Source organism: Thamnophis elegans, chromosome 4 (genome assembly GCF_009769535.1).
Source record: "Thamnophis elegans isolate rThaEle1 chromosome 4, rThaEle1.pri, whole genome shotgun sequence".
NCBI lineage: Eukaryota > Metazoa > Chordata > Lepidosauria > Squamata > Colubridae > Thamnophis > Thamnophis elegans.
The window spans coordinates 72,790,069-72,803,744 of record NC_045544.1 but is presented as its reverse complement, the minus strand read 5'-3'; positions in this window follow the sequence as shown (position 1 = coordinate 72,803,744).

Sequence of the window (13,676 nt, the reverse complement as noted above, 5' to 3'; positions counted from 1 at the left end):
ACGTAGTAATATACTTTGTTACAAGAGAATCTAGAAATATGATACTACAAGAGTCTTACAATACTAAGCTTCAAATTGGTGGACAGGACCTGATTGTTTTGAAAGAAATACCACCTCAGATGCTAAGAGCCAGAAGAGATTATGCTTTTCTGGTGGAAGAGCTCAGAAAGCGTCAGATACAGTACAGATGGGATGCCCCATTCGGTATTATAGTTACAATGGACAAACAAAGATATCGTCTCAGCTCTGTATGGAAAGCTCGTGATTTCTATCATAAGATTCTGAAGATGGGATACCCTGAACCTTCGGGATATGGTGAAAAACCACGAGACGAACAAGATAAACAGCAAACCACACAACCATCAGATAAAATGTATCATCTCCCTCTTCCGGAAGGGCAAGGAGTCAAGGAAAAAAGATCCAACCGTAAGACCACCAGACAAACGGATAAACAAGCTACTATGCAACAATCTCAACAATCGTTGGCCACTGATCAAGGAGCTACTGCAACAAGCTCAGAAGCTGTGGGAGGAGCTAAACCAAAGGTGAGACAGGCCTTGCAGGAGGCTCTAAAAAAGCTTCAGGCAACCAAAAATGACAACTAAGATTTTGACATGGAATGTTAACGGACTGAACTCTCCACAGAAAAGAAAGAAAATATTTCATTATCTCAAACAGTTTAAGAATGACATAATTTGCTTGCAAGAAACTCATATCAAATCAACCGATCAAAAATATTTGTTTAACCCCAAACTGGGCCAACATTTTGCGACCTCAGCCATGGAAAAGAAAAATGGCAAAGTAGTATATTTAAGAAAAGATATTAAAGCTGAGCTAATTGAAGCAGATCCCTTTGGAAGATATATTGCATTAGATTTAATCATAGAAGGGGAAAAAACATTACTTTTGGGAATTTATGCTCCTAATCAACAACAAGATGGATTTTATAGAAATCTCCACGCTAAATTAGTACAGTGGGACTTTGAGTCTTGTATATTATTGGGTGACTGGAATGGCGTGATCGACACCAAAAGAGATAAGAAGACAGCTCGCCCGAATACCAAATTTCGAGCTAAGTTACCCCAAGCCTTTTTTGACATGCTGGACGACTTTGAATTGCGAGACGCTTGGCGCGAGAGGCATGCAGAAGAACATGACTTTACCTTTTTTTCCAATAGACATCAATCTCTTTCAAGGATTGATTTTATACTAATTACAAATGATTTACTTTGTAGGGTGAAGAAGACAAAGATTATGGCGAGAGTTCTTTCAGACCATAATCCAGTCTGGATGGAATTGGGAAGGGTAGCCCAGCCAAGAAGGTCCTGGAGGTTGAATGAAAACTTATTTAGATATGAAAAGTATGTTAATGATTGTAAAAAATTGCTATCGGAATATTTTGTTCTCAATATGAACAAGGGTACATCTTTGGAATATGTATGGGATGCAAGCAAAGCGTATATGAGAGGAGTATTAATGAATATAAACAAAATACATAGACACAAACAAGGGCAAAAACGAAAAGAATTGGAAGAGGAAATTAAAGGGAAAGAGTCAGAGTTAACATTGAATCCAGGAGATACAAAGATTAGGGAAACAATTGCTATATTAAAATCTCAGTTTGATATGCTGATCTCTGACCAGGTAGCTACTAGTTTATTATATGCTAAACATAATACTTTCTGCAATGCAAATAAACCCGGTAGGTGGTTGGCTTATCAGATTAGAAAAAAAAGGAAAGCTCGAAATGTATCCAAATTGTGTTACAGAGGGAGGGAAGTGTTTCAACAGGAAGAGATTCAAAAGGTATTTCGGGAATTTTTTACAGAGTTGTATAAAGGGGATAAAATTAAGGACGGAGATATAGACAAATTCCTAGATAAAGAGAAAATCCCCCTAGTTAGAGAAGAACATAGGCATAAGCTGAATCAACCTATAACCTCTGGGGAAATTTTGCAGGCAATTAAACAATTAAAGTTAGGGAAAGCACCAGGCACAGATGGTTTAACAGCTGTTTATTATAAAAATCTACAGTTAGAAATGGTAGAACCCCTCAGAGAATTATTCAATAAAATTCAATCGGGAGGGAAAGTGCCTCCTTCGTGGAAGACTGCGTTCATATCGTTGATACCCAAAGAAGATCAAGACCTTACCCAACCAAAAAATTATAGACCTATTTCATTACTCAATGTAGATTATAAAATTTTTACTAAAATATTAGCAAATAGGCTAATGGGGGTAATTCAGCAACTGATACATACCGATCAAACTGGTTTTATACAGGGCAGACAGATGAAGGACAATGTTAGATTAATTATCAACGCTTTAGAATACCTGGGAAAGAACAATCAAATCCCGGCCACATTCATATTTTTGGATGCGGAGAAAGCCTTTGATCGAGTTAATTGGCAATTCCTGCTGAAGACATTGCAAAAAATGCAGATAGGAGATGGCTTTTTACGGTCAATTGGTGCAATATATCAGCAGCAAACAGCCCAGATCATTGTCAATGGAAATCTGACAGACTCCTTTCAAATTGAAAAAGGTACAAGACAGGGCTGTCCTCTGTCCCCATTATTGTTTATTATAACTTTGGAAATATTGTTGAATAAGATACGGGGCCTGGGCGGTCTAAAAGGGATTAAAATTAGACAGCAAGAATATAGAGTCCGTGCATTTGCGGATGATCTGGTTATAATATTGGAACAACCGCAGGAAACTAGTAGGGTATTACTGAATACGATCAATCAATATGGTCAAGTCTCAGGATTTAAAATAAATCTAGGAAAAACCAAAATAATAGCTATAAATATGACTACCAAACAGAAGGAAGAACTGGGGGCGATGCTAAGATGTGAGGTAGTTAAAAAAGTTAAATATCTTGGAGTTAATATTTTAATCTCAAATGGGAAATTATACAAGTATAATTATGAATCACTTTGGCATAGTACACAGTTGGAGTTGAAAAGGTGGGAAAAACTGCATTTGTCCTTGCTGGGTAGAATAGCGGCAGTAAAAATGAACATTTTACCAAAATTTTTATTTCTTTTTCAAATGTTACCAATACTTAAAAGAGATGCGAATCTTTTAGAATGGCAGAAGAGTATCAATAAATTTGTGTGGGCAGGAAAGAAGCCGAGGGTAAAGATGAAAATAATGCAAGATGCACGTGAAAGAGGAGGATTGAAATTACCTAACTTAAAATTATACTATGATGCAGTGGCATTATCTGCAATTAGTGATTGGATTCATCTAACTAATGACAGAATTTTGAATATCGAGGGATATGACTTGTTATATGGTTGGCATGCTTACCTGTTATTTAACAAAAAAACGGATAAGAAATTTAAAAATCACATCTTAAGAAATGCTTTATTGCGGGTTTGGAAAAAATATCAACATAAACTAAATGATAAAGTGCCCATGTGGGCAATTCCTAGACATGCAATTGAAAATATGAATGTAGAACAAAAACACGATAGAACCACCTATAGACAACTTCTTATCTCAGAAAGAGGGGTGATGGAACTAAAATCTTTAGAGGTACTTAAAGAAGAGAAGGTAGTTCAAACGTGGTTTCAGTATGGTCAACTACAGGCTAGGTGGAAAACAGATCAAAAAATTGGCTTTGTAAAAGTTGAGGATAATTTGTTTAAACAAATAAGAGATCAAAGCTCAATGCATATAAAGAGGATATATAATGTATTAGTACAGATGGATTCTGAAACGGAACTGATTAAGGATTGTATGATAAAATGGGCTCAGAATATCGAGGAACCAATAATGCTTGAAACATGGGAAAGAATCTGGGTAAGAAATGTGAAATTTACACAAGCACAAAACTTGAGAGAAAATTTTTATAAGATGTTTTATAGATGGCACCTAGATCCTAAAAAGCTTGCCTCTATGTATCCAAATGTTCAACCTAAATGTTGGAGATGTGGTTCTTGTGATGCTACATATTTTCATATATGGTGGACATGTCGTAATGTTAAGGCATTCTGGATAAAAATATGGTGGATCCTGCAAAACATCTTTAAAAGAAGGATAAAATTTACCCCCCAGTTGTTTTTACTGGGTATATGTATTGATTTTACAGTAGCAGAGACTAATTTGATTCTGTATTTAATAACGGCAGCAAGACTCTTGGTGGCGCAGTATTGGAAGAAGAAAGATTTACCTACAATTCAAGAATGGACTTTGAAAGTTATGAACTTAGCCGAAATGGCCAAAATCTCAGCATATCTCAAAGAACATTCAAACGAGAGATATAAACGAGACTGGAAAAAGTGGATTGATTATATAAAAAGTAAATATGGGACTAAGAAACTCCAGATAGCTTATGCTTAGTATCAGTAATAATTTAAATTGTTTAAAATTTGGGTAACAGTAAGAAGCTGAGTTCAATGTAGAGATATTTTAGACTGTGATTGTTCAAAAATTATACCACGTATGGTCTTTGGGAAGTCGGGGGGAGGGAAGGGAGGTGGGGATTTAGGGGGAGGGGGGAGGGGGGAAATACAATATGTGTTAAATTCCATGATTGTATTTGTATACTGTGGCTTTTCAATGTTAGTGCGAAAATAGAACAAACCGAATATACTGGAAGGTAATAGATACCGAAGGAAAGAGTCGAGTGAAAGAAGAAGGAGGGTGGAGAGGGTGAGAGAGAGGAGGAGGAGAAGGGAGGGAGGGAATGGAGAGGGAGTGATAGGGTTAAGGTTAGAAAGAAGGGGAGGGGAAGTAGGCGTAGAGGGGTGTGTGAGAAGGAAGAATGAAAGTTGGAGGGGGTTGAAAGAGGGTGTATGGCAGGCTAAGGTGGTATACTGGGTTTGTATTGTAGAGGGCATTTTCTATATAAGTGAGGGCCGTGTTTATTATTCAATGTTATATGCCCTGATTAAGCACAGTGAATATGTGATTGTATAGAATGAAAACATAATAAAATATATATTAAGAACAATTAATCAGTGGAACAGCTTGCCTCCAGAAGTTGTGAATGCCCCAACACTGGAAATCTTTAAGAAGATGTTGGATAGCCATTTGTCTGAAATGGTATAGGGTTTCCTGCTTAGGCAGGGGGTTGGACTAGAAGACATCCAAGATCCCTTCCAACTCTCTGCTATTGTATTATTGTATTGTATTGTATAATAAGCCCAGAAAAATAGCTGCCAATAGGTACACCAAGGATGTCTATGCTGCTCCTTTGCTACTTTAGATCTGAAATCTATGCACTTTTACTTCTGCAGTTGTGAGAATTTGCTACTTCCAGATTGACATAAATCAATGATGGGTTTCAAATGTTTTTAGAACTTCTTCTGTAGGTGTGGTCTGTTTTGTGGGAGTGGCTTGCTGGCCATGTGACTGGGTGGGAGTGGTTTGGCAGTCATGTGGCTGGGTGGGCGTGGCCAACTTATAAAATGTGGTGAAACTCACTTAACGCTCTTGCTTAGCAACCAAAATGTTGGCTCAGAAACTCTGGCATTTGAAGCACGCAAGCTGTCACGTTACAAGACCCTTGCACCCCTAACCCTTAGAAAAAAAACCCAGGGGTGTTCAAACTTGACAGCTTTAAGACTTGTGGACTTCAACTCCCAGAATTCTTCCTCTCGCTCTTCATCTTGATGATGTGCGGACGGGTGAGGGGAGACAGCTGGAACCGGTTCTAAACGGCACGGTAGATTTGTGGAACCTCTTCTATAGAAGAGGTTAGAACTGGCAGGAACTCACCTCTGACATAAATGTACAGTAGGTTGAATATGATAAGATGGGTTACTTAAGAAATAAGTATAGTAAAACCTGAAGCGGTAGTGTCAAGAATAAATGGGTATTGAATGAATGTGAATTGAATACAAATAAGTGACCAGGACAAAATAAGTAGGTATGTCAATGTAGTTTGGTTTTTAAAGACAATGAATGAAAATTAAATCATGAAATGAGGACATAAAGGAAGAGTGAATAGATTGAGAGGAAGGAGAAGAACCAGAATATTGTGGCTGGTTGAGGTTGCAGAGATACTGAAAAAGAGAAAGGTAAGAAGAACAATATATGTAGCAATGTATGGATAAGATGGAAGCAGTGATGACTAGTTAGACAAGATGTCACTGGAGAGATATTCAAAATGGTGTAAATGTAAAATATATTTAGCTATATTTCTTTTGCTTTTTCTCATGCCTTTAATTTCAGTGCTTATTATCTTTAACTCCTTTTCTATGTGTTTGTGTAGTGTATGGTTTATCTCACAAGAAATAGCTTCCTGCATATCTATGGATGCACACAGATCACTGCAGAAGAGTTTCTCTCCTGCAGCAAGGTGTTGGGGGGAGGAACAACATGAGATGAGCAGAGCTGAGAAAAAAAGATGACCATTACTATTGATTAAAAACCAAGCCTACCAAAATCTTACTGAATTAAGTGTAGTAATAATACATCCATGCTTTGAGAGACTAACCGTTCTATTTTGAATCCTAAATGGATTATCCCAATTCAGTAGAGAGAGGGTCTTGTAGAGGCGCCATAAAAATGTGATCATTAGCCATACACATTGTACATTTAAATGTATCTTCTGGACACTACCAGAAGTAGGTAGAGGGCAGCTCTCATTTTATTACAGATACTGAATGATTTGTCTGTTATTCTTCTTTCCCTTAATAATAGCACTAAAACCACACTGTTTATAAGAACAAAACATAGTAGATTCTTGTACAGAAGTGCTTGGTGCTCCTTTCAGTCTTGGAACTCGAGAGGAAATATTTCATGAAAGACTCATGTAATTTTCTGACTGGATATTCCCAAGATCTTGTTAAAAAAAAAAGTACATTCCACAAAACTCAAGTCTGATTGTGAGACTAGCACACATCATTTCATAGTGATTGCATGAACTGGGGTAAAGAAAACCTTGAAACCTCCTAACTAGTCAAATCTTCTGTTTCTTATGGATATCCAGCATATCATGTTAATACTAGTATCAAATATTCTGAAGTATCTAAAACATCGTTGTTGTTGTTGTTATTGTTGTTGTAGAACTTTAATGAACAATTTGGGAAATCTGATTGTAAGATACTAATTCCATTCCAGACTCCTGTGCTTTTGTTGTTCTGTTCTTCCTCGTTGCTGACTTCATTGGCTCTGCCTTTCTTCACTCCCTCTCTCCAGTCCAATGATAATTGTAATTCTTCCCCCCATCCCCCTCTTTCCAGTTCAACCTTATTAGCTATTTTGGAAGAAGAGGCCTTTGAGGACTGTTGGTGTCTCCATGGCAGCAGGCCAATAATATACCAGATGACAAATGAGGTGGGTGAACAGTTGAAGTGGATTAAGTGCCTGCCTTTGTATAACCCACCGTGATCCTGTTTCATCCCATCAAAGTGAAACCAAGCATGCAGCAGCAAAACACACATATATTTTAGTCCTCCTGTTACTAAACTATTGAGTTATTTAAACTAAACAAACATGTCCATGCTTGTGGGACCTTACATCTGGGAACTACTAGCTTTCTGTCACATAGAAATTCCTGAGCATACTGTTCAAATGTTTTTCAGAAGTTATTTGGCTACCATTCTCAATTGCCATTCTGTTTGGGTTGTATTCCACTCTACCTTTCCTTTTATAAATCTCTGCCTATGACCAATTTATTCAGGGACCTCTCCAGCCCACTACATTTTGCTAAGCAAAGCAGCTACAAAAACATATTGTTGTTTCTGATGCAAAATAAACAGGTAGTCCTTGAATTATGACCACAATTGAACCCAACATTTCTGTTGTTAAGTGAAACGTTTAAGTGAAGTTTGACCATTTTACGACCTTTCTTGCCACAGTTGTTAAGTGAATAACTGCTGTTGTTAAATTAGTAGCATGGTTATTAAGTGAATCTGGCTTTCCCATTGATTTTGCATGTCAGAAGGTTGCAAAAGGGGATCACATGACCCTAGAACACTGTAATGGTCATAAATACGAATCAGTTGCCAAGTATCTGAATTTTGATCACATGACCATGAGGATACTGCAATGATTGTAAGTGTGGGGAAATGGTCATAAGTCACTTTTTTCAGTGCCATTGAACGGTCACTAAATGAACTGTTGTAAGTCGAGGACTTTCTGTAGTAGGTTGCAGTTTTGAGTCCACCTAGCTACTTCACTGGCATCTCTTAAATCTTGGGCTTGTTGGGTGAATCAAAATTGGAATATCTGCTTGGTGATCTGCATTGAGGACTCTGCTATATTCACATCCTACAATCAAGGTAATGAAAATGCATTTGCATTTTGAAGCAAATGGACATTTCTGAGATTATACAGCTGCATCAGTCTTAGACAAGGCCCATAGTTCAGTCCAGAACATCTGGGTTGTATGCAAAAAAAATCCCTGGCACCTCCAACAAAGATTAGGAAATAATATTGTTTCAACACTTGGAGTGAAGAAATACCAAATTTACCTTTGATCTTAAGAAAAGTATCAGCTCACTAAACTTGGAAAGGAGAGCTATTGAAGAAAAAATGGTTGAAAGAGATTTTAAGTTTTGCAATGTTTGCAATGTTCTTGGAGAATAATACCTTCGGATAAAGACAAAAACCTTCTTGTCATCTGATTGTTTCGATTTAGTTAATATAAAACACTTATAAGCTTAATTGACAATAAATACAAAATATATTTGACATTTATATATTGTTCCTTGTTATATATTTTCCTTTCCCCTTTACTTTGATATATTGTGCGTATCTTATATGCTGTCCAGAATCACAGATGTCAATAAATACTGTAAATATAAAATCTTTAATTCTAAGTATGATCACCCTAGCCTGCTCTTATCTAGAAGGTAGAATGCCATCAACATATTCTCCCAGAATTTGCTGTTCCAATTTCTAGATCTTTAATTTGTCCCATGTCTCCTTACTTGCATTAAATCAGTGGTCCCCAACCTGTCCAGCTGTGTGGACTGGTGGTGGTGGGGAAATGATTCACACAAAGAGAGCTTCAAATGCACACAAGAGTGCCTGCTGCTCGCACAAATGGAACTGTGCACTTTCACATCCTACTTCCAAACGGGCCATGGCCCGGACCGGACCAAGGCCCAGGAGTTGGGGTCCCCTTCCTTAGATTGATCTTTATGAGAGCTTAAACTGCTTGTGTTGCTTTCTTATGGTGAAGAATATAATCTGAACTAGAAGTAACTGCCATTTTCAGTTAGTATCCAAGAAACCTTAGCATTGAACAATTAATGTGGTTTCATATTCTGGTGCTAATTAAAAAAAGGTGTTTTAATGCTAGGCTTAATTCTACAAACACCCCTGACCATTATTAAGAAATCATATGGCGATAGATTAATGACATGCAGATTGCCATTTAATCAGTCTGACGTATTTCTTTATTTTAACTATTAATAGCCCACCCATTATTCAGAAGATCTTACAGAGTAATGCCATTGATGAGGCAAGTTTATGATATGCTTACTTGTCCAAATTTAAACCCTAGAAAGTGACTGTCAATTTTGCCAATTCTCTATATCTGTGATGGCGAACCTATGGCACACATGCCACAGGTGGCACACAGAGCCCTCTCTGTGGCCATGTGAGCTGTCAACCCACCTAAGCTCTGTTGCGCATGCACCTCCCTCTGGCCAGCTGGTTTTCAGATCTCTGCCATGCATGTGCGGGGGGGAGCACATGCAGGAGATGTGCATGCATGCATAGGGTGGGGCACACACAGGGATGTCAGCATGCATGCTCAGGGGGGGCGTACATGGGAGGTCATGTGCACATGCACGGAGGTTGTGCGCACATGCACAGGGGCAAGGTGCACATGGGGGGGTTGCAAGTGCATTGCATTATGGGTGTGCACGCCCTTTCGGCTCTTTATACCGAAAAGGTTAGCCATCACTGCTCTATATTCTTGTGTTCTTTTTCCACATCAGTTTGCCTTTTGACTTTTTTGTTTCTATCTGTTATTACTGCCATTTGAATTGACCTTTATAGCATTGTTCTTTTTAATTATTCTATACACATCTATGCTATCTGTTAAATTACAGTTGTAAAAGTGACCAGGTTTTTCTCCATTTAAACATATGATTGAGAAGCCAAACACAGAAACGGAATGCACAGCTCCATAAAGGAAGCTTAAAAAGAAAACCAATTTAAAAATAATTCTATATTTTAGGGTGATGGCTGGCTAATTGCTTTTACTTAGTGTTATCTTTCTTATGAATGAAAAACAGACATATTTTCTCTTTCAGGCTAACAATGACTGCTAAAATGTAATCTCTCTCAGCTAAGAATGATACAGGGCTGTGCCTATAGTTGCCATAGGGAACAAAGAGAAATCACAATAAACAATGAGGCAAATTTGACCTGACAAATCTAGACTATTAAAAGTTTACTATATCTTTTTTCTGTCATCCAATGATTTAACAGCTCCATCTCTGGGAGATTACTTCTTTGGGGATTTGATGCAGGTAATAGAATTTATGGTAAAATGCCTAACAATTTCATCTCAACATATAGTTCTTCAGCTAACAACTGGAAAGCTCAACACATACACACACACACACAGAAGAGTAAGTGTATGTATACCATGCAAACAAATATACTGGGGATATTCAATTTATTAAAGTTGCTTAGAACTAAATAAAGAGGTGTAGACAATAGAAACGTATTTACATAATATAACACACAAAGTCTGGAATTTCCCAAAAGCAAGGCACTGATTCAGTAAAAAGTAACATGGCAAATCACAGCCAATGATGGCTTCTTGGATAACTACCTATTGTGGCCCAGCAGGATCCAGTTGAGCTGCTGATGGACTCGGATAGCGAGGAACCATATGAGTCTTCCCTGGATGATGTGTAGGACCCTGGGCAGGGTTCAGACTCAGAGCAGGGACCAGAGAGGCTGATTGGCCACCAGGAAGCGCCTGAGGCATGGAGCAGTCAGGAGGATCAAAGGCAGTTTGTCCCTGATGCTAGATTGAGAAAGGCTGAGAAACGGAAGCAGCAACTCCATAGGCAGACTTACAGAAGATGATTAAGCACAGGTGGTTGTTGATTGGCCCCTCCCAAGAGAGATTATAGGTGAGGCGTTGGGAGGGGACATTTGCAGGAAACAACCGTTCGAATTAGTAGTTAAGAAAATCTATCTGTGTATTCTAGTCGTGTCTGTTCGTTTGAACTATCTGGGTTGCTGCAGAGATACTCTATTGAATGTGAGTTGCCTGGGCCCTCAGCCAAAGGATTTGTTATCTCAGTAATTGAACAGTGGCAACAGCCAAGCCTGTGTTCTGGTTTATTCACAGGCCAGGAGGTCAGAACACCTACCATTATTTTGTCTATATATCAGTAGATGCATCTTGCTTATTTCACATTTCTATTAAAAACAAAATTAAAATAAATGGGATTGGAGGCACTGCAAATAGGCTAAAAAAATGTCCATTTTTTATTATACCTTTTATGTGTATCCCTTTCACTCTCAAAACACAGAGTGATGGAGACATGACATGTGATAATCTAGTTGGGAGATGACTGTTGCTCTCGAGTAAATTTCATCTAACAGCCCATCAATGCTTCGGTGGAAATCAGGAGTACCTAAGATAAAAACCTTTGCCTGAACTCATACTCTTCAATGACATGTATGATAGTTCAGCTGCACATATTCTGTCTTTAATCTGGACCTCGCTCTAACAATGTGTATATTTTGGGCTCTACCAGACTCATGCCAATACCTTGCAATTCTGGAACATTTTGCCTCAATTCTGAGTGGACCTTGGCCTTTACCGTATAAGTCTACTGTGCTCATTTCTAAACTTTAGACTTGGCTACAGATTTTACTTTGTCGTGGGAATCTCTACAGGACACCCCTGCTGGCTAGAGTTGAGTTTGATGGAATAAAACATCTCTGTAGAGTAGAATAAGGCAAAATGTTCCACACTATGGATAGCTACAATGTATTTGAATTTAAATCACAGTAATTATTTCTATATTTATATATACTACATATATAAATGACCCAGCCTGGTGTAGTGGTTAAGGCATTAGGGTGGAAACCAGACAATTGGGAGCTCTAGTTTTCCCTCTGGCATGAAACCAAATGGGCCTTCTCAACCCTAGAAGCAGGCAATGGCAAACTGAAAATCTTGCCCAGAATAGTCCAGGCAGTTGCCAGGAATCAACACTGTCACTGACTCAAAGGCATTAACCCCCCCCCCCCAATATATGCATAATAATTCTATGTATACTACCAAAATATGTATTCCCTTATAATATCCTTGTTTTTCATAGAAAGCAATGCATCATCTTTGTTTAAAAAATATAGGAAAAAGAACATTTGATGGCTGCATTGTCCTTTTCTTGAATTCAGTTCTGGGTAGTTTTTCTGTGCATCACTATAAATCTAAAGTTATATTTCCTTTTAGTTTGGTCAAAACACAAACCAACAGTAGTAACTCAGTTGTTAACTCCAGGCAACACACTATGTATCTAACAGTCATGATGTCTGCCTTCGGCTGGCAGTGAAATATCTTTTCCTCTTGTAATGGATAATATGAAACAACAGCCTTCATAGCACTTGTGCCCTGATCTTCTTGCTTGCTCTAAACTACTTAATAAAAAGCAGTGAAAAAGGGAGGCCCAGATCTTAAAAAATGAATGAGTGGGTTTTTTTAAAAGAATGCCCTTTAAAAATACAGTGTGCAATTAAACTGATGATTATAAAAATAATCTTACACATATTTCATTTACACGTGCCATTAAAGTTAGATTTATATCAAATATAGCCACAGGCATAATACATATAAATATTTTAAGTGTAACATATAAGTAATATAGTAGTTGTTACTGAAATGCTACCTTTCTAGAGGAGTTCAAGACAGAATACATGGCAATCTCTCAGTGGTGGATTTCTAACCGGTTTACTACCAGTTCGCTGAACACTTTGCTGCACGCGCATGCACAACTGAACGAAAATTAGTCAGAAAAAGGAAAACAGCTGAGCAGTGGCAATTCAAGCTGCCGCCATGGATCAGCTGGGCTTCAGAAGCTGGAATAAAGTTAAGTATAACCCAGGAGCGGATGGGCCCACTTTAAAAACAAAACAAAACAGAGAACCAGTTCGTTCTCTGTTTGAAGGCAGCACTACCGGTTTGGGAGAACCAGTCCAAACCGGTAGGAACCCACCTCTGGAATCTCCCTTCATTTTATCTCCAAACAATCCTTTGAGTTTGGTTGAACTGGGAGTGTACTCAGTCTTCCAATATATATTTCCATAGCTCAGTGAACCTGGATCCCCTAGTCTTACTCAAACTATCACACTACATGCAAACATACAGTGTCTACAACATGTAAAGTCATGTATGTGAGATGTGGAGCTAGGTAGATAGAATAAATGTATACATAAGTGCATGTTAAAATGTTTTTTAAATAGCAACTAGAGGAAACTAGACAACTTAAGTTTAATAGGACTAAAGTGGCTCAGTCAATAAAAGTATATGCAGTGCCAGTTTATACATGAATTGTGACTCTGTCCACAAGAATGTCATTACAATTCCTAATCACACGAAATATCCAACTCCCAAAATAATTGTCAATTAATTGATACATTAGATCCATAACTTCATAGATTCTATGTGACATTGTTCCCATTAGAGAGCTGCAAAATAAAGATCCATTGATTCTACATTTGTAAAGATATGAGAG